This window comes from Mustela nivalis (assembly GCF_964662115.1).
Source record: "Mustela nivalis genome assembly, chromosome: Y".
Taxonomy (NCBI): Eukaryota; Metazoa; Chordata; class Mammalia; order Carnivora; family Mustelidae; genus Mustela; species Mustela nivalis.
In genome coordinates this window covers 28,532,151-28,559,912 of record NC_139041.1, presented here as the reverse complement: position 1 = coordinate 28,559,912, position 27,762 = coordinate 28,532,151, and the positions used below count along the sequence as shown (strand labels likewise).

Genomic DNA, 27,762 nt, shown 5'->3' with positions numbered 1-27,762 from the left:
CTTCTCTGCTGGCTCCCGGAGCCGGCCGGCCGCAGGGCTGCTACCAAGGCTTGGGTCTGCAACTGAACCTTTTGCTGGAATATGGCTTGTCGTTTAAGCTCAGCCGCCTCCTCACGGGAATTAAAGACCTTAAATGCCATTTTCACCAAGTCAGAAATGGGGGTCTGAGGGTCCTCCTCAGCCTTCTTTAACTTTCCCTGTATATCCGGTGCCGATTGAGAGATAAAATGAGTAGCCAGTACCATGGCCCCCGCAGGAGAGGCAGGGTCCAAGCGAGTGTACTGGGTTAAAGGTTCGGTCAACTGGTTAAGAAACATGGTGGGGTTGTCGTAGGGGCCTGGACAATCTCCCTAATCTTGTCATAATTAACGGCCTTATTAGAGGCTGCCCGCATGCCGGCTATGAGACACTGGACCATGCGGTCGCGGCGCCAGTGGCCATCTTGGCTATCCTGATCATCTCAACCTGGTTCTACAGCTGGGACCGCCCGGGCTCCAGCATCAGTGAGCTGGACCTGATCCGTGTGTTCCCGGGCAGCAGTCTGGATGCGTTCCCTCTCCTCTATGGTGAGGGTGGTGGTCTGGACCACATGTAAATCATGCCAGGTGAGGTCATAGGCTTGGGCCAGATATTGGAATTCTTTAATATAGTTATCAGGACTGGCTGAAAAGGAGCCCAAACGCTTCTCAATTTGGGAAAGGTCCTGTAGAGAGAAGGGCGCATGAACTCAAACTTCCTCAACTCCAGCAACCTCCCTTGGGGGGCAGACTAACTCAGCGGGGGGCTTTCGAGCCCTAGTGCGGCTGGAGCCACACAGACACATTCACGCAGTCAGGCACTCTTCAGATTCAAACAGATTGGACACCCTCTCCTTTGGGTATCCCTGGCTAATGGGAGGTGATCAGTCTCCCCTTCCATTCTTTACGAAAGGATCTAGATCAAACAGTAGCCCTGCGGCTGTTACAACAGAATTCAATTAAGCACAAAAGGTGTTTACCAACAGCAGATTTCAAAAGCGTAAACCTAGTTCTGGCGACCAGCGCTCTGGTATTTTATCCCATTCGGTTAATGGTTACCAAAGACTTTGAATGCTACCTTAAGAATGACCCATTAAAACTCCGAGACACACAATTAACCAGCAGTTCTAGTCATCTCTTTGCTAGCAGATTTTAACAAATAACAAGAGCCTATTTGACCTTCAGTAAACTTTGATTGGAGTTTCCCGTTTACTGCGGATAAATTTGTCAGGAGTTCGGATAGGAGTGGGGAGGGGAGAAGGAGGGGTTGATGAGAGCGCGGGTTCAGAGATCCTGAATTTAAGGGACCTTGGGGTGAAGGATCCCGGTAAAGAGGAGGAGGAGGAGGAACCAGAGGCCCTCTTGTCAGTGGATGGGTGAAGCTCTCCGGGGGTTCAGAGAGGGGAGAATCAGAGAGGAGAGACGGGGAGGAGAGGTCCGGGTCTTTGGGAGCAGTGGGTGGCAGGGGAGGGGGAGGGGAGCGGGCCAGGAGGACCTGAGAGGTGGAGCAGTGAGAGCAGAGGGAGGGGCGAGAGCGCAGGGTCCAGAAAGCCTGGACATAAGGGACCTCTACCCATTTGCCCTGGCATTTGCAGAAATTGCCTAGGTCCATGAGAATCTGATAGTCAAATGTGCCTTCCGGAGGCCACTGGGACCGATTGTCTAATTGGTATTGCGGCCAAGCGACGGTACAATAATGTATGAGACATCGCCTACGCAAGTCCTGGTCCAGTTCCAGGGTCTTAAGATTGGCCAGCAGGCTTAAAACACCCCCGGGATGTTTTAGGGTCGAATTTGGATTGGGAGGTCCCCACGATTCATTGCCGGGAAACCCGAGGGCTGGAGGAAGGCGTCCCCTCGTCCACCACTGGGTTGAGGAAAAACTGTATTGACTGCCGTAGAGGTAGGGACGTCTCCCAGCCTCTAGGAGTCACAGAGGTCACCTGGTGACCGGCGGGGTCCGCCCTGACGTGGCCGCGATTAAGGCAGGGCTTTCCGGAAGGGGGCGCAGAATCGGGGAAACTCACCACAGCTTCGGAAGTGGCGTTCGGAAAGGCAGGTCCAGTTCGGCCAGGGAAAGGAGAGAGCCTCCCCACTGTGTGGGGGCTCAATCTCCTTCCCGGGTTTCGGCACCAAATGTAAGGTTTTCTGACGAAATAAATACAACACCAGGCAAAGTGGGTGCAAGGCAAGATTTATTAAAAACGCTCTCTGGCGAAGTTTCAGGGCTCAGGAGAAGGGGAGCCAGGAAGGTTGCGCTGAGAGGAGGTGGGCACCCTCGGGCGAGGTTCCGCCACTCTGGAAAGCAGAGTGGCGGAAGTCGCGCCCAAGGCAGGGAGGAGGGGGCTTTTAAGGGGTCTCGGAGGAAGCTCAGGGGTCTTTTGGAAGTTTCCCTTATTTGGATATCCCGCCTGCTCATCGGGATCCCATTGGTCCACGGGAGCCCGGGGCGGGGGTCTCAGATTCCTGCTTGGGCCTTTGTTCTCCTGTCCGAGCTCAGGTCTTGTGGCGGGAACTTTCGCCATCTTTAGTAGCCCTTCCTGCCAGCCCAACAAAAGGCATCCGAATCAGCAAAGAAGTCAAACTCTCCCTCTTTGCAGATGATATGATACCTTATGTGGAAACCCCAAAAAACTCTGCTCCAAAACTGCTGGAACTCATACAGGAATTCAGTAAAGTGTCAGGATATAAAATCAGTGTACAGATATCAGTTGCATTTCTATACACCAACAGCAAGACAGGAGAAAGAGAAATGAAGGGGTCGATCCCATTCGCAATTGCACCCAAAACCCATGATACCTAGGAATAAACCGAACCAAAGAGGCAAAGAATCTGTAGTCAGAGAACTATAAAGTACTCATGAAAGAAATTGAGGAAGACACAAAGAAATGGAGAAACGTTCCATGCTCATGGATTGGAAAAATAAATATTGAGAAAATGTCTATGCTACGTAAAGCAATCTCCACATTTAAGGCAACCCCTATCAAAATACCAATCACTTTTTTCAAAGAAATGGAACAAATTAATATGGAACAAGAAAAAACCCCGAATAGCCAGAGGAATGTTGAAAAGGAAAGCCCAAAGTTGGTGACATCACAATTCCAGACTTCAAGCTCTATCACAAAGCTGTCATCATCAAGACTGTATGGTACTGGCACAAAAACAGACACAGATCAATGGAACAGACTAGAGAGATGGACCCTCAACTCTATGGTCAACTAATCTTCAACAAATCAGGAAAGAATGTCCAATGGAAAAAAGACAACCTCTTCAACAAATGGTGTTGGGAACATTGCACAGCCACATGCAGAAGAATGAAACTGGACCATTTCTTTATATCATGCACAAGAAATGGTCTCCAAATGGATGAAAGACCTCAACGTGAGAAAGGAATCCATCAAAATCCCTCAGGAGAACACAGACAGCAACCTCTTCAACCTTAGCCACAGCAACTTTGTCCTAGAAACATCACCAAAGGCAAGGGAAGCAAGGGCAAAAATGAACTATTGGGACTTCATCGAGATCAAAAGCTCTTGCACAGCAAGGGAAACAGTCAACAAAACCAAGCAACAACTGACAGAATGGGAGAAGATATTTACAAATGACATATCAGATAAAGGGCTAGTATGCAATATCTATAAAGAACTTAGCAAACTTAACAGCCAAAGAACAAATAATCCAATCAAGAAACGAGCAGAAGACAAGAAGAGATATTTCTGCAAAGAAGACATTCAGATGGCCAACAGACACATGAAAAGGTGCTCCACATCACTCAGTATCAGGGAACTACAAAACCTCACACCAGTCAGAATGGTGAAAATTAACAAGTCTGGAAACGACGGACGCTGGTGAGGATGCGGAGAAAGGGGAACCCTCCTACACTGTTGGTGGGAATGCAAGCTGGTACAGCCACTGTGGAAAGCAACATGGATGTTCCTCAAAAACTTGAAAATAGGAAGAGGCAACAAGATGGTGGAAAAGTAGGGGGTGCTGTTTTAACCAGTCCCCTAAATTGGGCTGATTACCTACCAAGGAACTCTGATCACCCATGAAATCAGCCTGAGATTAGAATTAAACACTACTGGATCTCTATGGCGGCAGAAGATGCTGGGGGCAGAAGATGCCAGTGGACAGATAAAGTGGAGTGGGAACATTGGATCGATATGGGAAGAAAAACAAAATGGGAAGGGAGCCACCAGAAGTGACCCACTGGAAAGTAATACCCCAATACGAGAGTGCACTGTCATTGGGGACCAACATTAACTTGGAGTCTGCTTGAAAGCACTCAAAAAGAGCAAAGGATCTTAAAGGGCAATTGGTGGAAATGGGCAGTGAGGGACAGGGACTTGCGCACACAGGCCCAGGACGGCCACCGCTGGCATGAAACCAAAAAGTGCAGTGAAGAAGCCATGTCTAGGTCCCTGAGCAGCTGGCCTGCCTGACAGCATCTGGGTGGCAGCTCCTGTGAGGGAGTCTGGGAGGGACATCAGCTGGTGCTCTCTAGAACCACAGTCTTTTGTACTCTGCACCCATGCTGCATGACTAGGGTCTGAGTCGCACTCCACACACATCCCTGTGAGAGGACCATGCAGACTCTAGTCAGTGCTCTCTAGGACTGGGAGATTCTGAACACTCCCAGCCTGGACCAGCGCAAAAATCTCAGTGTGCTCTCTGGTTGGGACCTCTCTGGCTGTCTGAACATGCCCAGACAACAGCAGCTAGTATTTCTCATGGTTTTGGGCACAAACAGGAGTTCCTGTGACCCCAGAGACCATTACTGGGGACATGCTCTGCCAGTAGTATAGAGGGAATTTATGTGCCCTGGAGCACCCAGAGGGGAAAAGACTGTGGCTTCTCTCTGAGATGGAGGTCTGGGTGCAGTTTGCTTTCCTCTAAAGAACCACCAAAAGCCGCCAAGGGGAGAAAAAACAAACAAACAATCAAACAAAAAAAATCTCCAGAGAAGGAAAGCCTGAAAAACCAGTTTCCTCAGATTCCAGCCCCTTTGACAGGGGTAAGAGGACTCAACTCTAGCAAGAGTCCCTGAAAAACCAAGTGGCAGGCCCTTCCCCCAGAAAGCCAACTCCCCCCCCCCCAAAAAAAAAATACAAGAGGACAACTACCACTACCTCATGGATACAACTTTTATTTATTTTTATTTTTTTTTATTTTTTATTTTTTATAAACATTTATTTTTATCCCCAGGGGTACAGGTCTGTGAATCACCAGGTTTACACACTTCACAGCACTCACCAAAGCACATACCCTCCCCAAGGTCCATAATCCCACCCCCTTCTCCCAAACCCCCTCCCCCCAGCAACCCTCAGTTTGTTTTGTGAGATTAAGAGTCACTTATGGTTTGTCTCCCTCCCAATCCCATCTTGTTTCATTTATTCTTCTCCTACCCACTTAAGCCCCCATGTTGCATCACCACTTCCTCATATCAGGACGATCATATAATTGTTGTCTTTCTCTGCTTGACTTATTTTGCAACAACATGGATGGAACTAGAGCGTACCATACAACCTTTATTTTTAATTCACTCCCACTATTTTGGTTCTTTTCTCTTTTTTTAAATATAACGGTTTAACCTATTTACCATCACAATGAGATGTTCAGTAAATCAAATTCCATAATAACCTTTTAACCTGAATTTTTTTTGATACATATACCTCTGTTTTTCTTTTGCTTTTTTTTAATTATTTTATTTTATTCTTTTTTACTATTCATATACAGATAAGCTTCAAGGTAATCCCCTTTCCCCAATCAATGCTACCACTATATTTAAACAAGTTTTAATCCCTCTTTATCTCAGGAATGTTGAGTCCCAAAACAAAGATATCAAGATACATTCATCCTCTCCCACACTGAGAATTTATAACCATCTTCCTATCTCTTTCTTCGGTCAGTGTTTCTGTGTATTTGTTTTTGTTCTGGTAGTATATAAGTCTTATACTTGGGATTCATTTTGGCTGGATTCTTTTTTTTTTTCTTTTTTCTTTTCTTGTCATCTACTTTTATCAGTCTTTTGTGTGTCTGTTTTTGTTTGTCTACTTTATAAATCTTACCTTTGGGGTGCATTTGGGCTGGGCCTTCTCTTTCTCTCTCTCTCTCTCTCTCTCTCTCTCTCTCTTCTTCTTCTTCTTTTTTTTTTTTCTTTATTTTTGGTGGGGACTCTTGATAGCTCTGAGGCATTCGGCAGGACACCTTGCACAGTTGATACTTTCAGCTACACATTCGTTCAGCCATCTCTCACCAAAATAACTAGGAAGAGGAATGCCAAACAGAGGAAAAATTCAGACACTGGAACCTCTCCATCGGAGCTTTTGGATATGGACATAAACAGTATGTCGGAAATGGAATTCAGGTTAGTGATTATCCAGGCAATAGCTGGGTTGGAGAAAGCCTCTGATAACAAAATGGAATTGATTAGGGTAGAAGTGAATCCACTTAGGGAAGTAAACCCATGATGTTCACAATGCTCTCAATGAGCTCCAATCAAATATAAATTCTCTAAAAGCTAGGGTAACTGAGACTGAAGACAGAATTAGTGATCTGGACAACAAACCAATGGAGAAAAAGAATCAGGAGGAAGCCTGGAATAAACAGCTTAGAAGTCATGAAAACAGAATTAGGGAAACAAATGATGCCATGAAATGTTCTAATGTCAGAATTATTGGAATCCCTGAGAAGGAGGAGAAAGAGGACTAGAGGATATTGTTGAAAAAATTCTCTATGAAAATTTTCCCCATCTGGAGAATGGAACCAGCGTCCATGTACAAAGGTCTCTCCCCAAGATCATAGAATCTAGAAAGACCTTGAGACACCTAATTCTGAAAATGATGAATCATTATTTCAGACAGGAGCTCCTGAAAGCAGCTAAGGGGAAAAGAATCCTTACATTCAGAGGAAAGCCCATCAGAATAATGTCAGATCTGTCCACAGAATCCTGGCAAGCCAAAAAGCGCTGGCAAGATATATTAAGGGCACTAAATGGAAAGAACATGCAGCCGAGAATACTTTATCCAGCAAGACTGACATTCAAAATGGATGGAGAGATAACGAGCTTCCAAGACTGACGAGGTTTAAAAGAGTATGTGACTACCAAGCCGGCAGTGCAAGCAATATTAAGGGGGGGGTTCTTCATGGAGGGAATAAACCCAAGAATCGCATTGAACAGAAATATATGGAGACAATATACAGAAACAAAGACTTCACAGGTAACACGATGTCAATAAAAACATAGCTCTAATAATCACTCTCACCGTGAATGGCCTAAATACGGCCATAAAATGGCACAGCGTTCCACATTGGATAAAAAAAAAAACATGACCCATCCATATGTTGTCTACAGGAGACCCATTTTCAACCTAAGGATACACCCAGACTGAAAGTGAAGAGATGGAGAAGCATTTTTCATGCCAATGGGCCTCAAAAGAAGGCTGGGGTAGCAATTCTCATATCAGATAAATTCGGTTTTAAACTAAAGACTGTAGTCAGAGATACGGAAGGACACTACATAACCCTCTTTTTTTTTTAAGATTTTATTTATTTATTTGTCAGAGAGAGAGGGAGAGCGAGAAAGTGAGCACAGCAGGCAGAGGCAGAGGGAGAAGCAGGCTCCCTGCTGAGCAAGGAGCCCAATGTGGGACTCGATCCCAGGACACTGGGATCATAAGCTGAGCCGAAGTCAGCTGCTTAACCAACTGAGCCACCCAGGTGTCCCGAAGACACTACATAATCCTTAAAGGGACTATCCACCAAGATGATCTAACAATTGTAAATATTGATGCCCCCCAATATGGGAGCAGCCAATTACATAAGAAAACTGTTAATCGAGATAAAGAGTCATATTGATATGAATACACTAATAGTAGGAGATCTTAACACGCTTTTCTCAGGAATAGACAGATCATCGAAGCAGAAAATCAATAAAGAAACAAGAGCATTGAATGACACATTGGACCAGATGGACCTCATAGATATATACAGAACATTCCACCCTAAAACAACCAGAATACTCATTCTTCTCAAGTGCACATGCAACCTTCTCAAGAATAGACCACATACTGGTTCACAAATCAGGACTCAACTGATACCAAAAGACTATAATTCCCTGAATATTCTCAGATCACAATGCTTTGAAACTGGAGCTCAATCACAAGGAAAAGTTCGGAAGGAACTCAAACACCTGAAAGCTAAAGACCTCCTTGCTTAAGAATGCTTGGATCAACCAAGAGATCAAGGATGAGCTGAAACAATTCATAGAAACCAATGAGAATGAAGACACTTCGGTCCAAAACCTATGGGATACAGCAAAGGCTGTCCTGAGGGGGAAATACTAGATATCCAAGCATCCCTCAAAAAAATTGAAAAATCCAAAACACACCAGATGTCTCTACACCTTAAAGAACTGGAGAATCAAAAACAAATCAAACCAACTCCACACATAAGAAGGGAAATCATCAAGATTAGAGCTGAGATCAATGAGGTAGAAACCCGAGATACAGTAGAACGTATCAATGAAACTAGAAGCTGGTTTTCTGAAGGAATCAATAGGATCAATTAATCATTGGCCACACTAATCCAAAAGAAAAGAGAGAAAGCCCAGATTCATAAAATTATGAATGAAAAGGGAGAGATCACAACTAACACCAATGAAGTAGAAACAATCATCGGAAGTTATTATCAACAGTTATATGCCAATAAGCTTAGCAACCTAGATGAAATGGATGCATTCCTGGAAAACTACAAACTCACAAAATTGAACCAGAAAGAAATCGACAACCTGGATAGACCGATACCTAGTAACGAGATTGAAGCGGTGATCAAAAACCTCCCCAAAATCAATCTCTCGAGAGGGTTTCTCTAATATCTTCCATGCCTTTTTCGAGCCCGGCCAGAACCTTGAGAATTGTCATTCTGAACTCTAGATCTGACATATTACCAATGTCTGTATTGATTAGGTCCCTAGCCTTCAGTACTGCCTCTTGTTCTTTTTTTTTGTGTTGAATTTTTCCGTCTTGTCATTTTGTCCAGATAAGAGTATATGAAGGGGCAAGTAAAATACTAAAAGGGTGGCAACAACCCCAGGAAAATATGCTTTAACCAAATTAGAAGAGATCCAAAATCGTGAGGGGGGAGAAAGGGGATAAAAAGAGGTTCAAACAAAAAGGAAGAAAGAAAAAAAAAAAAAGAAATGAATTAAAAAAAAAAAGAAAACACCTAAGAAAAATATAAAAAATTAAAAATATATATATTAGATAAACTAGTAAAAAATCGTTAAAAAGGTAACAGTTAAAAAAATTTTTTTACCCGAAGGCGAGAAAAAAAAAAAAAACAAAAAATGAAAAAGAAAAAAATTAAATTAACTGCAAGACTAAAAAAAATCACAGGGAAAAAGCCATGAGTTCCGTGCTTGATTTTCTCCTCCTCTGGAATTCTGCTGCTCTCCTTGGTATTGAAACCGCACTCCTTGGTAGGTGAACTTGGTCTCGGCTGGATTTCTTGTTGATCTTCTGGGGGAGGAGCCTGTTGTAGTGATTCTCAAGTGTCTTTGCCCCAGGCGGATTTACAGGGCCCTTACCCGGGGCCAGGGTGAGTAATCCGCTGGGGTTTGCTTTCAGGAGCTTTTGTTCCCTGAGCGCTTTCCGTAGAGTTCTGGAGGACGAGAATACAAATGGCGGCCTCCTGGTCTCCGGCCTGGAGGAACCGAGAGCCCAGGGCCCCACACCTCAGTGCGTGCTCAGAGAACAGCGCCCAGTTACTCCCGTCTGCCTGACCTCCGGTCGAGCTCACTGAGCCTGGGACCGGTTCAAGGTCACCCCGAGCTGTGAGCTTACTGTTGGCTCTGTCTCTGTAGCCGGCTTTCCCGTTCCAATACCCGCAAGCTCTGCGACACTCAGACACCCCCGATCCTTCTGTGACCCTGCGGGACCTGAGGCCACGCTGACCCCGTGTGGGCTTAGCCCCGGGTAGCCTCTGGAGCGATGTCCCTCAGCGGAACAGACTTTTAAAAGTCCTGATTTTGTGCGCGGTTGCTCCACCGCTTGCTGTGAGCTGGCCCCTCCCCCCGGGGTCTATCATCCCGTCTCTTTGGATTCACGTCTCCGCCGGTCCTACCTTTCAGAAAGTGGTTGTTTTTCTGTTTCCAGAATTGCTGTTCTTCTTCTTTTCGATCTGCCGATGGATTTGCAGGTGTTTGCAATCTTTAGATAAGCTATCCAGCTGATCTCCGGCTAGCTAAAGTAGTCTCAGCCTGCTACTTCTCCGCCATCTTGACTCCTCCCCTCAAACCTCCCCAAAATCAAGAGCCCAGGACCTGACGGATTCCCTGGGAAATTCTACCAAACTTTCAAAGAAGAAATAACACCTATTCTCCTGAAGCTGTTTCAAAAAATTGAAGCAGAAGGAAAACTCTCAGACTCTTTCTATGAAGCCAGCATTACCCTGATCCCCAAACCAGGCAAAGACCCTACCCAAAAGGAGAAGTTCAGACCAATATCACTGATGAATATGGATGCTAAGATTCTCAACAAGTTCCTAGCCAACAGAATCCAACAGCACATTAAAAAGATTACCCACCATGACCAGGTGGAATTCATCCCCGGGCTACAGGGATGGTTCAACATTCGCAAATCAATCAATGTGATAGAACAAATTAATATGAGAAGAGAGAAGAACCACATGGTCCTCTCAATTGATGCAGAAAAAGCATTTGACAAAATCCAGCATCCCTTCCTGATTAAAACGTTTCAAAGTATAAGGATAGAGGGAACATCCTGAACTTCATCAAATCTATCTATGAAAGACCCACAGCAAATATCATCCTCAATGGGAAAAAGCTTGCAGCCTTCCTGTTGAGATCAGGAACAAGACAAGGATGCCCACCCCCACCACTCTTGTTCAACATAGTATTAGAAGCCCTATCAACAGCAATCAGACAACAAAGAGAAATAAAACATATCCAAATTGGCAAGGAAGAAGTCAACCTCTCTCTCTTCACAGATGACATGATTCTTTATATGGAAAACCCAAAAGACTCCACCCCCAAACTACTAGAACTCATACAGCAATTCAGCAACGTGGCAGGATACAGAGAAATGTACAGAAATCAAAGTACAGAATGTACATTGTACAGAAATCAGTGGCTTCTTATACACTGACAATGAAAATACAGAAAGGGAAATTAGAGAATCGATTCCATTTACTCTAGCACCAAGAACCATAAGATACCTCGGAATAAGCCTAACCAAAGAGGTAAAGGACCTGTACTCCCGGAACTACAGAACACTCATGAAAGAAATTGAAGAAAAAACAAAAAGATAGAAGACCGTTCCATACTCTTGGATTGGAAGAATAAACATTGTTAAAATGTCTATACTGCCTAGAGCAATCTATACTTTTAATGCCATTCCGATCAAAATTCTACCGGTATTCTTCAAAGAGCTGGACAAATAATCCAAAAATTTGTATGGAATCAGAAGAGACCCCAAATCGCTAAGGAAATGTTGAAAAACAAAAATAAAACTGGGGGCATCACATTACCTGATTTCAAGCTTTATTACAAAGCTGTGATCACCAAGACAGCATGGTACTGGCATAAAATCAGACATATAGTGTTGGGAACTGTTTGCATTGTTATGGCACTGGAAGCCTGGATAAGAAGTGAACTTGGACACACTTGGGGACGCCCTTGTGTGCCAAGGGAACTTGGAGCAAGTCCAGCGGGGACGCTCACATGGCTTGACTCTGAAAGGCTATTCAGGGTGAAAATAAAATTTGCGTAGTTTTATGTGATTCACTTATGACTTGTCTTGAGAAAAAAACACATTCTTGGAACCTTATCACAAATTTTGGAGGTTAATAGCCTGTTAACATCCTGCCTGATTCATTTTTCACTGACTTATATGATTGAGTATTGATACCAGCATTGTGCTGAAGCTGTATAAAAGTGGTTACCTGCTACTCGCCTGAGATGGGGTAGTCCTCCTGAGCCCGCTGTCTCTCTCTCTCTGTCTCTATTTTCCTTAAATCTCCCAGCCCTACTTTCAGGTGTTGTCCGGCTGGACCAGCAACATAGACCAGTGGAACAGAGCAGAGAGCCCAGATATGGACCCTCAACCCTATGGTCAATTAATCCTCAACAAAACAGGAAAATATATTCAGTGGAAAAAAGACAGTCTCTTCAATAAATGGTGCTGGGAAAACTGGGCAGCTATATGTAGAAGAATGAAACTCGACCATTCTCTTACACCATACACAAAGATAAACTCAAAATGGATAAAAGACCTCAATGTGAAACAGGAATCCATCAGAATCCTAGAGGAGAACATAGGCAGTAATCTCTTCGATAACAGCCACAGCAACTTCTTTCAAGATATGTCTCCAAAGGCAAAGGAAACAAAAGCGAAAATAAACTTTGGGGACTTCATCAAAATCAAAAGCTTCTGCACAGCAAAGGAAATCAATCAAGAAAACAAAGAGGCAACCCACGGAATGGGAGAAGATATTTGCAAATGACGGTACAGACAAAAGGTTGATATCCAGGATCTATAATGAACTCCTCAAACTCAACACGCACAAAACAGACAATCCTATCAAAAAATGGGCAGAAGATATGAACAGACACTCCTCCAATGAAGACATACAAATGGCTATCAGACACATGAAAAAATGTTCATCCTCAAAAAATGTTCATCCTCAATTTGAATCAGTGAGATTCAAATTAAAACCACATTGAGATATCACCTTTCACCAGTTAGAATGGCCAAAATTAACAAGACAGGAAACAACATGTGTTGGAGGGGATGTGGAGAAAGGGGAACCCTCTTCTACTGTTGGTGGGAATGCAAGTTGGTGCAGCCTCTTTGGAGAGCAGTGTGGAGATTCCTCAAGAAATTAAAAATAGAACTTCCCTATGACCCTGCCATTGAACTCCTGGGTATTTACCCATAGATACAGATGTCATGAAAAGAAGGGCCATCTGTACCCCAATGTTTATAGCAGCAATGGCCACGGTCGCCAAACTCTGGAAAGAACCAAGATGCCCTTCAACGGACGAATGGATAAGGAAGATGTGGTCCATATACACTATGGAGTATTATGCCTCCATCAGAAAGGATGAATACCGAACTTTTGTAGCAACACGGGCGGGACTGGAAGAGATTATGCTGAGTGAAATCAGTCAAGCAGAGAGAGTCCATTATCATATGGTTTCACTTATTTGTGGAGCATAACAAATAGCATGGAGGACACGGGGAGTTAGAGAGGAGAAGGGAGTTGGGGGAAATTGGAAGGGGAGGTGAACCATGAGAGACTATGGACTCTGAAAAACAATCTGAGGGATTTGAAGTGGCGGAGGGGTGAAAGGTTGGGGTACTAGGTGGTGGGTATTATAGAGGGCACGGATTGCCTGGCGCACTGGGTGTGGTGAAAAAATAATGAATACTGTTATGTTGAAAACAAATAAAAATTAAAAAATAAAGAACTGGAGAATCAACAACAGATTAAGCCAAATTCACACACGAGAGGAGAAATAATCATGATTAGAGCAGAGATCAATGATACAGAAGCTAGAGATACAGCAGAGTGCATCAATGAAACTAGAAGCTGGTTTTTTGAAAGAATCAATAAGGTTGATAAACCATTGGTCAAACTAATCCAAAAGCAAAGAGAAAAGGCCCAAATTAAAATTGTGAATGAAAACAGAGAGATCAGTTTTTGTGCCAGTACCATGCTGTCTTGATGATGACAGCTTTGTAATAGAGCTTGAAGTCCGGAATTGTGATGCCACCAACGTTGGCTTTCTTTTTCAATATCCCTTTGGCTATTCGAGGTCTTTTCTGGTTCCATATACATTTTAGAATTATTTGTTCCATTTCTTTGAAAAAGATGGATGGTACTTTGATAGGAATTGCATTAAATGTGTAGATTGCTTTAGGTAGCATAGACATTTTCACAATATTTATTCTTCCAATCCAGGAGCATGGAACATTTTTCCACTTCTTTGTGTCTTCCTCAATTTCTTTCATGAGTACTTTATAGTTTTCTGAGTATAGATTCTGTGTCTCTTTGGTTAGGTTTATTGCTAGGTATCTTATGGTTTTGGGTGCAATTGTAAATGGGATTGACTCCTTAATTTCTCTTTCTTCTGTCTTGCTGTTGGTGTGGAGAAATGCAACTGATTTCTGTGCATTGATTTTATATCCTGACACTTTACTGAATTCCTGTATAACTATTGGAATTTCATCAAGATCAAAAGCTTTTGCACAGCAAAGGAAACAGTTAACAAAATCAAAAGACAACTGACAGAATGGGAGAAGATATTTGCAAACGACATATCAGATAAAGGACTAGTGTCCAGAATCTATAAAGAACTTAGCAAACTCAACACCCAAAGAACAAATAATCCAATCAAGAAATGGGCAGAGGACATGAACAGACATTTCTGCAAAGAAGACATCCAGATGGCCAACAGACACATGAAAAAGTGCTCCATATCACTCGGCATCAGGGAAATACAAATCAAAACCACAATGCGATATCACCTCACACCAGTCAGAATGGCTAAAATCAACAAGTCAGGAAATGACAGATGCTGGTGAGGATGCGGAGAAAGGGGAACCCTCCTACACTGTTGGTGGGAATGCAAGCTGGTGCAGCCACTCTGGAAAACAGCATGGAGGTTCCTCAAAATGTTGAAAATAGAACTGCCCTATGACCCAGCAATTGCACTACTGGGTATTTACCCTAAAGATACAAACGTAGTGATCCAAAGGGGCACGTGCACCCGAATGTCTATAGCAGCAATGTCCACAATAGCCAAACTATGGAAAGAACCTAGATGTCCATCAACAGAAGAATGGATCAAGAAGATGTGGTATATATACACAATGGAATACTATGCAGCCATCCAAAGAAATGAAATCTTGCCATTTGCGACAACATGGATGGAACTAGGAGCGTATCATGCTTAGTGAAATAAGTCAAGCAGAGAAAGACAACTATCATATGATCTCCCTGATATGAGGAAGTGGGGATTCAACATGGGGGCTTAAGTGGTTAGGAGAAGAGTAAATGAAACAAGGTGGGATTGGGAGGGAGGCAAACCATAAGTGACTCTTAATCTCACAAAACAAACTGAGGGTTGCTGGGGGGAGGGGGTTTGGGAGAAGGGGGTGGGATTATGGACCTTGGGGAGGGTATGTGCTTTGGTGAGTGCTGTGAAGTGTGTAAACCTGGTGATTCACAGACCTGTACCCCTGGGGATAAAAATATATGTTTATAAAAAGTAAAAAATTAAAAAAAAAAAAAAAGAAAGAAAACAGAGAGATCACAACTAACACCAAGGAAGTAGAAACAATCAGAAGATGTGTGTCCAATCTTGTTTTTGTTTTGGTTATTTGAGGTCCCTTGATATTCCATGTGAATTTTCAGATGGATTTTTCTATTTTTGTCAAAAACAGCTTTAAGATCTTGAGACAGATTGTATTCAATCTCTGGGCATCTTTGTGTAGTATTTACATCATAACTATTAATTCTTCCAGTATATAAGCACCAATATATCTTCATTAAATTATGTCTTTTTTCTTTTAGGAATATCCTATACTTTTCATTACACAAGGCTTTAAATTGTTTTGTTAATTCTTGGGATTTTCTTTTTCATTCAGATTGTTTTCTTAATTTCTTTTTTGGATTCTTCATTGCTAAGGAAGGTTGCGCCTTTTTTGTGTGTTAAAAAAAGAAGGCCGGGATGTACTGCCATTGTGAACTGTTTTTGCCAATAGATGCATATAGTTTAATTTGTATTCCCTTTACAGTTTTCCTTCCTGTGTTGACCATAGGAGGTTCCCTTGGGGGATTTTAGAAGGGTTTTCTAGAAGTACTGTGACTTAGGCTTCTCCATGCAATTACAGGTAAGAATTATTATCTCATTATTTATTTTGTCCCCGTGGACCACAAGTTGTAAATTGGTGATTATTCCCCAGAAATGGAGCAAGCAATGCTCTACAGTAATGACCTGGGGCTGGTAAAGCCCTTAGTTTGGGGAAGTTGTTTCAGGAAGAGGGAGTCTTACAATTTTGTAGACTTCTGGGCCATGAGATTGAATTCTGTAGCAAGGTGATCACTTGTTACAGAGGAGCTTGTCCACATATAAGCTCACTAAGGACCCCCTGTTGCTAAAGCGGCCAGTGTAAGTCATTCTGCTGTCTACAATTGTCCTAGCCCTTGTTTCCTGACAGGGTTGGCATGGTGGCCATGGGACCCAGGGTAGGAGGGTTCTTTGTATGTTAGAATGTAGGCCTGCACTGAGGACTGGCTCTGGACTTTATACTATAAAATCTGAGTCTTGTGAGCATCTCCTTCATGTAAGGCCACATATCTGTTTCCACCAAGAACCTCCTGAATGGTATGAGAGGTCCTCACAATGTGGAAGAGTGTGTACCTATAACTTGAGAGATCTCTCCATGAACAGAATTTTCTGGATGTGGGATTTACCAGGCCTTTCTCAGAATTGGAAATTAATCTGGATCATTGGGGGTACTATGTTTATTAAGGAAGTGATAGACCCATTGCATCATTCTAAATGTGATGGAGAAGGAGTCATCTAATGCCTTCCATTAGATTTGAGCCTTTGCTCAAAGGCTTTAGTAATAACAGGGTGAGTTTAGTTCCAAACCATTAAACACTCATGTAATTAGGAAAAATTATTCTCCCTGAATATCTTTATGTCCTGCACCTTTGGGTTTGGATTTTCCCTTGTCATCAGAAGCCCCAGTTATGGAATTGGGATGGTCTTTGCTTTGATTCTGAATGACTTAGTGGAAGGGCCCCGGGGAGGCTACTTGTAGGTGGAGAGTTGAATTCACCTGTGTAAGTCAAGAATTTGACCCTTAGGCTCTGGGAAAGTATTTTAAAAAGTTATACGTTTTGAGGTCTGGAAACATAGGCTAGTTGCTCCGTTTCTGGGGTGGTAAATAATAGCTAAGAGACAGTATTAAATACTCTTAACTAATTAGCCCCTTCTTCTCCCTTGTACTGTACAAAATTTAAATTAAAAAATATATACATATTTATTTATATTTAAAGATTTTATTTATTTATTTGTCAGAGAGGGTGAGCACAGGCAGACAGAGTGGCAGGCAGAGGGAGAAGCAGGCTCCCCGCTGAGTGAGGAGTCTGATGCGGGCTGGATCCCAGGACCCTGAGACCATGACCTGAGCCCAAGGCAGAGGCTTAGCCCCCTAAGCCCTCACATAGCTATTTTTAATGGAGCTCTAAAGTCATTTCTTCCTCTGTGCATTGACAGGGAAAACAAAAACAAAAACAAAAAGTTTTTGATGGGGTGCATGAAAAATCACATTCTTAACATGTATCTTTAGTACTTAGTACCCAGTGGCCATAAAATATGGAAAAATTTCTTTCTGATTTATTAAATCCTATTTAGCAGCTTTAAAACTACACTTTTTCATTCAGTTCACAAAAAATGAGTATCTGTGCCAAGCAAAATAAGTGATACTTAAGACATTTATACATTCTTTAAAGGTCATCAATTCTTGTCCAAAAAAATTATACAGATTTTTAATTGTGGTTTTATAAATGAGATACTCCCTCCCAGATACTGGTGACTGAGCAATAAATGAGACAGACAAAAGTCTATGCCCAATGGGGCTATGGAAAGATAGACAAAACTTATTCAGTTTAATGTTAAACTGACATTTTAAGAAGAATACTAAAAGGGAAAGCAGTAAGTGGCCCAGCTAGACCAACCTGTCCTTGTCAGTGGGTTTTAAGTAAAAGTAAAATTTCTTACATTAAGGGAATTTAAGCAGAAATTCAAAGTCAGACACAAAAGAGGATAAGATCATTCCAAGACAAAAAAATAATAATAATAATTTGAAAATCGAATAGAAAGCTAAGTGCCTAATTGTCTGTAAGAAAAAAAAAAAAAAAAAAAAAAACCAAATACTGCGGGGGTGGGGGGAAATGGTACAGAACACCAAGAAGTCAAGTGTCAACTTGTAGGAGGTTAGTATGGTTCATATATTCATTCTTATAAGTATTGAATATGAAAGTCACACCATGAAGAACTCATTCACCAGTAAACAGATATTCCTAAGGAGGGATAAAACTGTAACAAATCACTTTAACATAAGCCTTAATCAAAGCAGCAGCCAGGGAAAAGTAACCTGAATTTTGAAATGTTTACATATACAAGTTAAATAATAACATTTATATCAAGGTAACATTTCAAATTCTCAATGAAAATAAAACACCAAAATTGGAGGCCCCAAAATTGTACTATATAAAGGACAAAGAATTTATCTGGGCATTTACCCAGAGGACTAAAAATTTATTGTTCACAGAACCTCTAATTATTAAGCTTTATTCATGACAGGCCCAAACTAAAAATAATGTACTCAACTATTCATTCACATCATTCACAGGGTGAAAAGCTAAATAAAACATAGTTCATCCCCACCATGAAATATTACTCAACAATGAAAAAGGAATGTATCATTTATTGTATATAAAAATTGGCTGTATCTCTAGGGAATTAGGTTAAGTAAAAAAAAGACAGAACCAAAGGTTACATACAGTTTTATTCTAGTAAGACAATATTCTTGAAATGTCATATTAGAGAAATGTATAACAATTGCTAGATGTTAAAGAAGGTTTAGGGATGAGAGGGAGATAGTTGCAGTCAAAAAAGGTCAAAAAAGGGCTCCTCGTGATGATGGAAATATTTTTTAACTGTATCCGAATCAGTATACTATCTTTGAAAATATACTACAGTCTTGCAAGGATTATTACTGGGTAAACAGGAAAATTATGTAATGTGTCTGATATTTCTTACAATCCCATGTGAATCTATATTTATTCCAAAAACTAATTGTAATAAAAATATCCTATGCAAATGATAAATTTTATACTTTTCACAATGTTAATAATTACTCACATTACTATGTATCTCTAATGTGAATCATACATATTTAGTCTTCAGAATCTCCATACTGGGTGTGTAGCTTAACTTTTAAAAAGTGCCTTTTTGTGTGTATTATATTAAAAGAACTATTATACTGAAGAGAAGTTTTATTCTATTATGGAAAAGATTCCTCTCACAGTAGAAAATACCAAATATCTGTGAATAATTGTGAAAGAACAATTAAATAGAACACTACAAATTCTATAGATGTCTATGAAACTGAGTGAATCTTGTTCTTGCTAAAAATTCAATACTGGAAAAGTATGATTTCTTCCCCATAGCTTGACAAATACTTCTAATTTAGCTGAAAATCTAATAATATAATTTAAAAATTTATCAAAATGAAAAGTAATGGTAGTGCACTTAGTCACAGTTTTATACCACAAGCTTTTGGCATTCTGTTTATGCTCTTGAAGATTTTCTCTTCTTGTTAAGCATAGAAAGTTATTTGCTAGGCTATATAAAAAATTTTGTTGCTTATTATCCTAAACATCTTTTTTAAATTTTTTTTAAGATTTTATTTATTTATTTGACAGAGAGAAATCACAAGTAGATGGAGAGGCAGAGAGAGAGAGAGAGAGAGGGAAGCAGGCTCCCTGCTGAGCAGAGAGCCCGATGCGGGACTCGATCCCATGACCCAAGCCGAAGGCAGCGGCCCAACCCACTGAGCCACCCAGGCGCCCCCCTAAACATCTTTTTATTTGTTTTAAAGACTTTATTTATTTGACAGAGAGAGATCACAAGCAGGCAGAGAGGCAGGCAGACAGAGAGAGGGGGAAGTAGGCTCCCCGCTGAGCCGAGAGCGTGATGCGGGGCTCGATCCTGGGACCTTGAGATCATGACGCAAACGGAAGGCAGAGCTTTAACCCACTAAGCCACCCACGCGCCCCTATCTTGAACATCTTAACGGTAATAAATACTTTGTTGTAGCATATTTTTAACCATATGAAATGCTGTGGCAGGTACAAGACTCATTCTCAGTTAGAAATATAATTAATGAATGTAAAATTTAATTCAATTTATAATTAAGTTACAGTATATATAGTTAAAGTTCTTGAAAGAGTAAAAGTCATGATTTTAGGTGAATTCTCCATTGTTCTTAAGAGTAACAGAAAACCACAATGAGTGTTTAGACTTTTTTCTAGCCTTTTTAAATTTCTCTATTTTTTAAATTTATTTATTTTTTTTCAGATTTTATTGATTGATTGATGGGGAGAGAGAGAACATGGGGGCAGATGGAGCAAGTGGGGCAGGGAGCCCAATGTGTGACTCTATCCTAGGACCCCAGGATGGTGACCTGAGCTAAAGGTAGATGCTTAATTGACTGAGCCACTCAGGCATCCTTTTAGCCTTTTTTAAATGTGTACTGTCTATGTCAATAACAATGGAGTAAGAGCTAAAAAAATGTTACAGGACATACTGGTATTACTGTGTAGCACGTTTTACTATCACAGGACTCATATACAGAAGAAACTTGTGAGAGTTTGCAGTTTATTTAATACATTACATCCTTAAGAATTAAAAACTAGAATAAAATGGTTAATCATTAGTTTTCTGTTACTCAATAGAATACTACATATATCAGCCAAAACATAATTTTGATCATTAAAATATTTCTTTCCAACATTCTACAGATTTTTTTTGTTGAAGTCTAATTGGCATGAAATTTATTTTGGTTTCAGGAGCTAGTACCCGCACTTGGAATCAGGTCCCAACCTCACCAGCGCCTGCTGCCTGCCACCGCCTCTGGACCATGGATCCCCGCAAAGGGAACGAGCCTCGGCCCCTCATGAAAATGTATAAGAAGGATCCGAGTGTTCTGCACACTGAGAAAATGCACTTCCTGCAGGAGTGGGTGGAGAGCATGGGGGGTAAAATACCACCTGCCACTCATAAAACTAAATCAGAAAAAGCAGTAAGAAGGTGGATGAAAACATAAAGATGGATGAACCATCAAGACAAAAGTGACCGAGAAATTGTCAATGAAGGTGTGATTGAACCAGATACCGATGCCCCTCAGAAATGGGAGAAGAAAATGTAGAGATAGCTGAGGAAATGATGGATCAGGCAAATGATAAAAAAGTGGCTGTCATTGATGCTCTAAATGATGCTGAACTACAGAATGCCATTGACTTGTTCACAGATGCCATCCAACTGAATCCTTGGTTGGCCATTCTGTATGCCAAGAGAGCCAGACTTCTCATCAAATTACAGAAGCAAATGCTGCCATTTGAGACTGTGACAGAACTACTGAGATAAATCCTAATTCAGTCCAGTCTTTTAAGTGGCAAGGAAAAGCACACAGACTACTGGGCCATTGGGAAGAAGCAGCACATGATCTTGCCCCTGCTTGTAAACTGGATTATAATGAAGATGCTAGTGCAATGCTGAAAGTTCAACTGAGGGCCCAGAAAATTGCTGAACATGGGAGAAAGTATGAGTGGAAACATGAAGGGCGAGAGATCAAAGAAAGAATAGAAAGAAAGCGCCCAGAGGGAGGAAGAACCCAGAGGACAATCAGGAACTCATTATGGCTCTTTCCCAGGTGTGTTTCCTGGAGGAATGCCTGGAATGGCAGGGGGATGCCTGGAATGGCAGGAATGTCTGGGCTCAATGAAATTCTTAGTGATCTGGAAGTTCTTGCAGCCATGCAGGATCCAGAAGTTATGGTGGCCTTCCAGGATGTGGCCCAGAACCCAGCGAATATGTCAAAATATCAGAGCAACCCAAAGGTTATGAATCTCCTCAGTAAATTGTCAGCCAAATTTGGAGGTCAAGCATAATGTCCTTCTGACAAATAAAGCCCTTGCTGAAAGAAAAGCAACTTCGATCACCTAATGGATGTCGCAATAATACAAACCAGTGTACCTCCGACCTTCTCATGAAGAAAGCTGGGGTGCTGTGAAGAGAATCCCTACCCCTCTGCTCCCCATGCAACTGAAACATTCTACAATGGTTTGCCATTAGGGTATTCATTCAGATAATGTTTTCCTACTAAGAACTACAAACTTTAAACACTCTTTAAACCTTAAAAATATTCAAAAACATATTAAAAGGGTGTGTTAGTCCCTTAAAAAAAAAAGAAATTTCTTTTAGTTTCAAATGTACAATATACCGACTCAACAATTCTACACACTATTCAAGGCTCACCATGACAAATTTAGTCACTGTCCCCACACAATGTTTCTACAATATTATTGGTAATATTCTCTATGCAGTATTTTTATTCTCCATTATTTATTTATTTTATAGCTTGAAGTTTGCTCCTCTTATAAATTTTGTCTGTTTTATTTATGCCCTCCTTCCCCTTGGGGAAGTTCATTTGTTTTATTAGATTCCATATATAAGTGAAATCATATGGTATTTGTCTTCCTCTCTCTGATTTATTTCCCGTAGCATAATGTGTTCTAGGTCCATCCATGTTGTCACAAAAGGCAAGATTTCATTCTTTTTATCGCTCAGTAAACATTCTGTCATATATAGACCATATTTTCTTAATCATTTGTCCTTTGAGGAACACTTAGGTTGCTTCCAAATCTTGGCTATTCTAAATAAGGCAGCAACAAACACAGGGATGCATATATCTTTTGAATTGGTGTTTTTTTTTTCTTCATGTCAATAGCCAGTGATGGAATCATTGGATCATATGGTATTCTATGTTTAATTGTTCTGAGGAAACTCCCTACTGTTCTCCAGAATGGCTACACCAGTATGCATTCCCACAAGAAGTGCACAAGGCTCCTCTTTCTCCATATCCTTACTAACACTTGTTGTTTCCTGTTTTGTTTTGTTTTGTTTTGTTTTGTTTTGTTTTGTTTTTTACATTAGCCATCCTGACTGGTGTGAGGTGATATCTCATTTGATCTGCCTTTTCCTGGTGATTAATAATATTGAGGGTCTTTGTGTACATTAGCCATCTGCATCTCTTCCTTAGAAAACTGTCATTCAGGTCATTCACCCACTTTTTGTTTGGGTTTTCTTTGGCTTTGTTTTCCTGGTGTTGAGTTGTATAAGTTCTTTATATACTTCTTACATTAAATCTTTACTAGATGTGGTTTTGCAAATATCTCCTCCATTCATTAAGATGACTTTTTGTTTGTTTATGGTTTCTTTTGCTGCGCAATTAATTTTTGGCTTTGTTTCCCTTGCCTCACAGAATATATACATACATATTTGCTATGGCTAATGTCCAAGAAATATTACTTATTTCTTCTATAGAAGTTTTATGGTTTTCAGATTTTTACATTTTGGTCTCTAATCAATTTTTTAAATTGTACGTAGTGTAGGAAAGTGGTCCAGTTTTATTCTTTTGCATGTAGCTGTTCACTTTCCCAAACACCATCATTGAAAAGATCGTCTTTTCCCTGTGGTGTGTTCTTGTATCCTTTGTCATAAATTAACTGGCTTTGTAAGTGTCAGTTTATTTCTGCATTTTATGTCCTGTTGCATTGATCTATGTGTCTGTTTTTGTGTCAGTTCCACACTGTTTTGATTACTATACCTTTGTAGTAGTATATTTGAAATCTGGGATTTTGGTACCTTCAGAATTGTTCTTTCTCAAGATTGCTGTGACTATATTAAAGTTCATTACAAATTTTAGAATTATTTTAGTTCTTTGAGAAAATTTTTTTGACATTTTGATAACGTTTGCTTTGAATTTATAGATTGCTTTGGGTAATATGGACATTGTAACAATATCAATTTTACTATTCCATGAGTATGGTAATTTTACATTTGTGCTTTTTTTTAGTTCCTTTTTCTCCCCTTCTACTTCTTTTTAAAAGTTTTACTTAAATTCCAGTTAACATACAGTAATGTATTTTTTTCAGGTGTACAATGTAGTCATTCCACACTTCATTAAAACAAACAGTGCATCTCATAACAAGTACACCTCTTAATCCCCATCCCCTATTTGACCCATCTCCTACTGAGCTCCCCCAGGTAACCATCAGTGGTTCTCTCTTTTGTCAATGTGTTACAGTTTTCAGAGTACAAGTGTTTCAATTTCTTGGTTAAATTTGTTCCTAGCTATTTTATCCTTTCCGGTACAATTGTAAATGGGACTGTTTTCTTAATTTGTCTTTCTGCTACCTTATTAGGGGTCTAGAAATACAACAGATTTCAGTATATTAATTTTGTGTCCTGCAAATTTAATGAATTCATTTGTCAGTTGTAATAGATGATTCTTTAGGGGGTGCCTGGGTGGCTCAGAGGGTTAAGCCTCTGCCTTCGGCTCAGGTCATGATCCCAGAGTCCTGGGGTCGAGTCCCGCATTGGGCTCTCTGCTCCGCAGGGAGCCTGCTTCCTACCTCTCCCTCTCTCTCTGTCAAATAAATAAAATCTTAAAAAAATAAATAGCTTCTTTAGGGTTTTCTATATGTATAGTATTGTGTCATCTGCTAATATTTAACAGTTTAACTTCTTTTTTACCAATACAGATAGCTTTTTTGCTTGTTTTTTTGTTTTGCTGTTGTTGTTGTTGTTATCTGATTGCAGTGGGGGTAGGCCTGCTAGTACTATGATGAATCACAGAGGTAAGAGGGGACATCCTTGTCTTTTTCCTGATCTTACAGGAAAAGTTCTCAGCTTTTCCTCAATGAGTATGACGTTAGCTGAAGGTTTTTCATACATAGCCTTTATTATGTTGAGGTATGTTCCCTCTAATCCCACTATGTTTTCTTCACAAAGAATTATATTTCGTCAAATGATTTTCTACATCTATTGAGATGATCATATGATTTTTGTCCTTACTCTTGTTAATGTGATGAATAACAATGATTGATTGTGGATATTGAACCACACTTGAATCCCTGGAATACCCTGTTCATGGGGACTGATTTTTTTTTTTAACGTATTGTAACAATGCAATGTGCTAATATTTTGTTGACACTTTTGCATCTATGTTCATCTGCTACATTGTTCTATAGATCTCTTTTCTTTTTTTAGTGTGTCTGCTTTTATTATCAAGATAACGGTGGCCTTGTGAATGAATTTGGAAGTTTTTCTTACTTTTCTTTTTTGGAATACTTCCAGAAAATTAGGCATTAAGTTTTTATGTATTTCATAGAATTTACCTGTTAAACCATCTGGTCCTAGACTTTTGCTCTTTGGGAATTTTTTGATTACCAATTCAATTTTATTAGTAGTAATCTATCTGTCCAACTTCTCTGTTTTTTCCTGATACATTTTGGGATGTTGTGTGTTTTTGGAATTCATTTATTTCTAGGTTGTCCAAGTTATTGTCACATAATTATTCATAATATCCTCTTAGAATTCTTTCTATTCCTATGGTGTATGCTAATCTCATATTTTATTTCTGATTTTACTTACTTGAGTGCTCCTTTTTGTTCTTAATGAGTCTGGCTCAAGACTTATCATTCTGCTTATCTTTCAAGAAACCAGATCTTTGTTATGTTGATCATCTTTATTTTTTCTTTATTCTATTTCATTTGTTTCTGCTCTAATCCTTATAATTTTCTTCATTCTACTAACTTTGGTCTTTGTGGGTTTTTTTTTTCCCCCAAGCTCATTTAGTGTAGGATTACATTTATTAAAGACTTCTCTTGTTTCTTGAAGTAAGTCTAAATCACTATAAACTTCCTTCTTAAAACTGCTTTAGCTATTTCTCAAAAGTTTTAGACATTTATGTTTTCCTTTTTCTTCCCTGTGTATTTTTTTTATTTTTAATTTCATTCTTCATTGACCGACTGGCTGTTAAGTAGCACGTCATTTATCCTCCATGTATTTGTACATTTGTGCTTTATTCTTGTAATTGATTTCCAGTTTCATACTGTTGTATTTGGAAAAGATGTTTGGTATGATTTCAGTCTTCTTCATATTACTGAGACTTGTTTTGTGCCCTAACATGTCATCTATCCTGGAGAATGCTCCATGTGTACTGGAAAAGAATGTATACTCTGCTGTTTTGGAATAATATTTCTATTAGGTCAACATGGTCTAGTGTGTATTCAATGCCATGGTATTCCTGTTACTTTTCTGACCTAATGGTCTACCTATTGATGTGACTGGAGGGTTAAAGTAGACTAGTTTTATTGTTTTATTATCAATTTCTCCTTTATATCTGTCAATATTTGCTTTATGTATTTGCATGCTCCCTTGTTGGGTGCATAGATATTTACAATTATTATATCGCATTGTTTGATTGACTCTTCTATCATTACATAATGCCGTTCTTTGTTTCTTTTCGGTTTCTCTCTCATTACCTCTCTTTCTTAAAATTTTATTTATTTATTTGACAAAGAAAGAGACAGCAAGAGATGGAGCACAAGCAGGGGGAGTGGGAGAGAGAGAGAAGCAGGCTTCCTGGCTCAGTCTGAAGACCCTGGGATCATGATCCTAGCCAAGACAGATGCTTAATGCTGAGCCACCCAGGTGCCCCTCTCTCCCTCTCTCTCTCTCTTTTTTAATGTCTATTTTATCTGATACAAGTATTGCTATCCTGGCCTTTTTTGCTTCCATTTGCAGGTAAATGTTTTTCCACCCTTCACTTTTTTTTTCTTATTTTTTTTTTAAGATTTTATTTATTTATTTGACAGACAGAGATCACAAGTAGGCAGAGAGGCAGGCAGAGAGAGAGAGAGAGAGAGAGAGAGAGAGAGAGAGAGAGAGAGAAGCAGGCTTCCCGCGGAGCAGAGAGCCCCATGCGGGGCTCGATCCCAGGACCCTGAGACCATGACCCAAGCCAATCGATGGCAGCAGCCCAAACCACTGAGCCACCCAGGCGCCCCAGCACCCTTCACTTTTAATCTGCATGTGACATTAGGTTTGAGGTAAATCTCTTGTAGGCAGCATATAGATGAGTCTTATTGCTTTTTTCTTCCCATGCAGTCACCTAGTGTCTTTTGATGGGAGTATTTATTTATTTACATTTTCTGTAATCACTGATAGATACATATTTATTGTCATTTTATTACTTGTTTTCTAGTTGTTTTGTAGCTCTTCTCAGTTCCATTCTTCTCTTCCTTTCTTCCATTGTGGTTCGGTGGTGCTCTCTAGTCTTACATTTGGATTCCTTTCTCTTTATGTTAGTGTACAAAAACCTATTATAGGTTTTTTATTTGTGGTTACCTTTAGGTTCGTATATAACATCTTAGGGGTATAGTAGTCTGTATTAAGTTGATGGCTGCTTGAATTTGAACACATTCCAAAAGCAATAAATTTTTATCCTCACTAACACATGTATGACATCATACTTTACATCTTTATATTTTCTGTACCCCTTGACTTTTTTTGTAAATATAATTGTTTTACCTCCATATACTGGCTTTATATGTGATTAATCTACTATCTTCATTATATGTTTTCTTCTACCTGTGAAATTTTTTTCTCTTTGCTGCTCAAAAAGTTTTCCTTATTCTTGCTTTTTGCCATTTTAATTGCTGTGTTCCTTGGTGTGGACCTCTTTGGTTTCATCTTGTTAGGGGTTCTCTTCTTTCTAGACCTCGATGTCTATTTCCTTCACCAAATTAAGGAAGTATTCAGCTATTATTTCTTCAGGTAAGTTTTCTGTCCTCTTTTCTCTCTCTTACCCTCCTGGAATCCCTCTATAAAATTATTCTATACTTGGTGATATCATTAGGATCCCTTATTGTCATTTTTTTAACATTTTTTCCCTTTTCAGCTCAATTTGTTTCTTCTATTAACCTGTTTCCAATTCACTGATCCACTGTTCTTCACCATCTAATATACTATGAATTCCTTCTATTTTCTCAGTTATTGTATTTTTGAATTCATGTT

General features: G+C 40.2%; 2 pseudogenes across 2 annotated transcripts in view; one reads left to right on the top strand and one right to left on the bottom strand.

Annotated features, from left to right (window-relative positions):
• The window catches only part of LOC309856874 (putative protein FAM10A5 pseudogene), a 352,871-nt pseudogene that overhangs the window by 123,054 nt on the left and 202,055 nt on the right, over positions 1–27,762 (bottom strand). The gene's annotated exons all lie outside the window — the stretch shown is intronic.
• Positions 20,759–22,041, top strand: LOC309856873 (hsc70-interacting protein pseudogene; annotated as a pseudogene). The gene has a single exon. The product of its transcript is annotated as a hsc70-interacting protein pseudogene (transcript).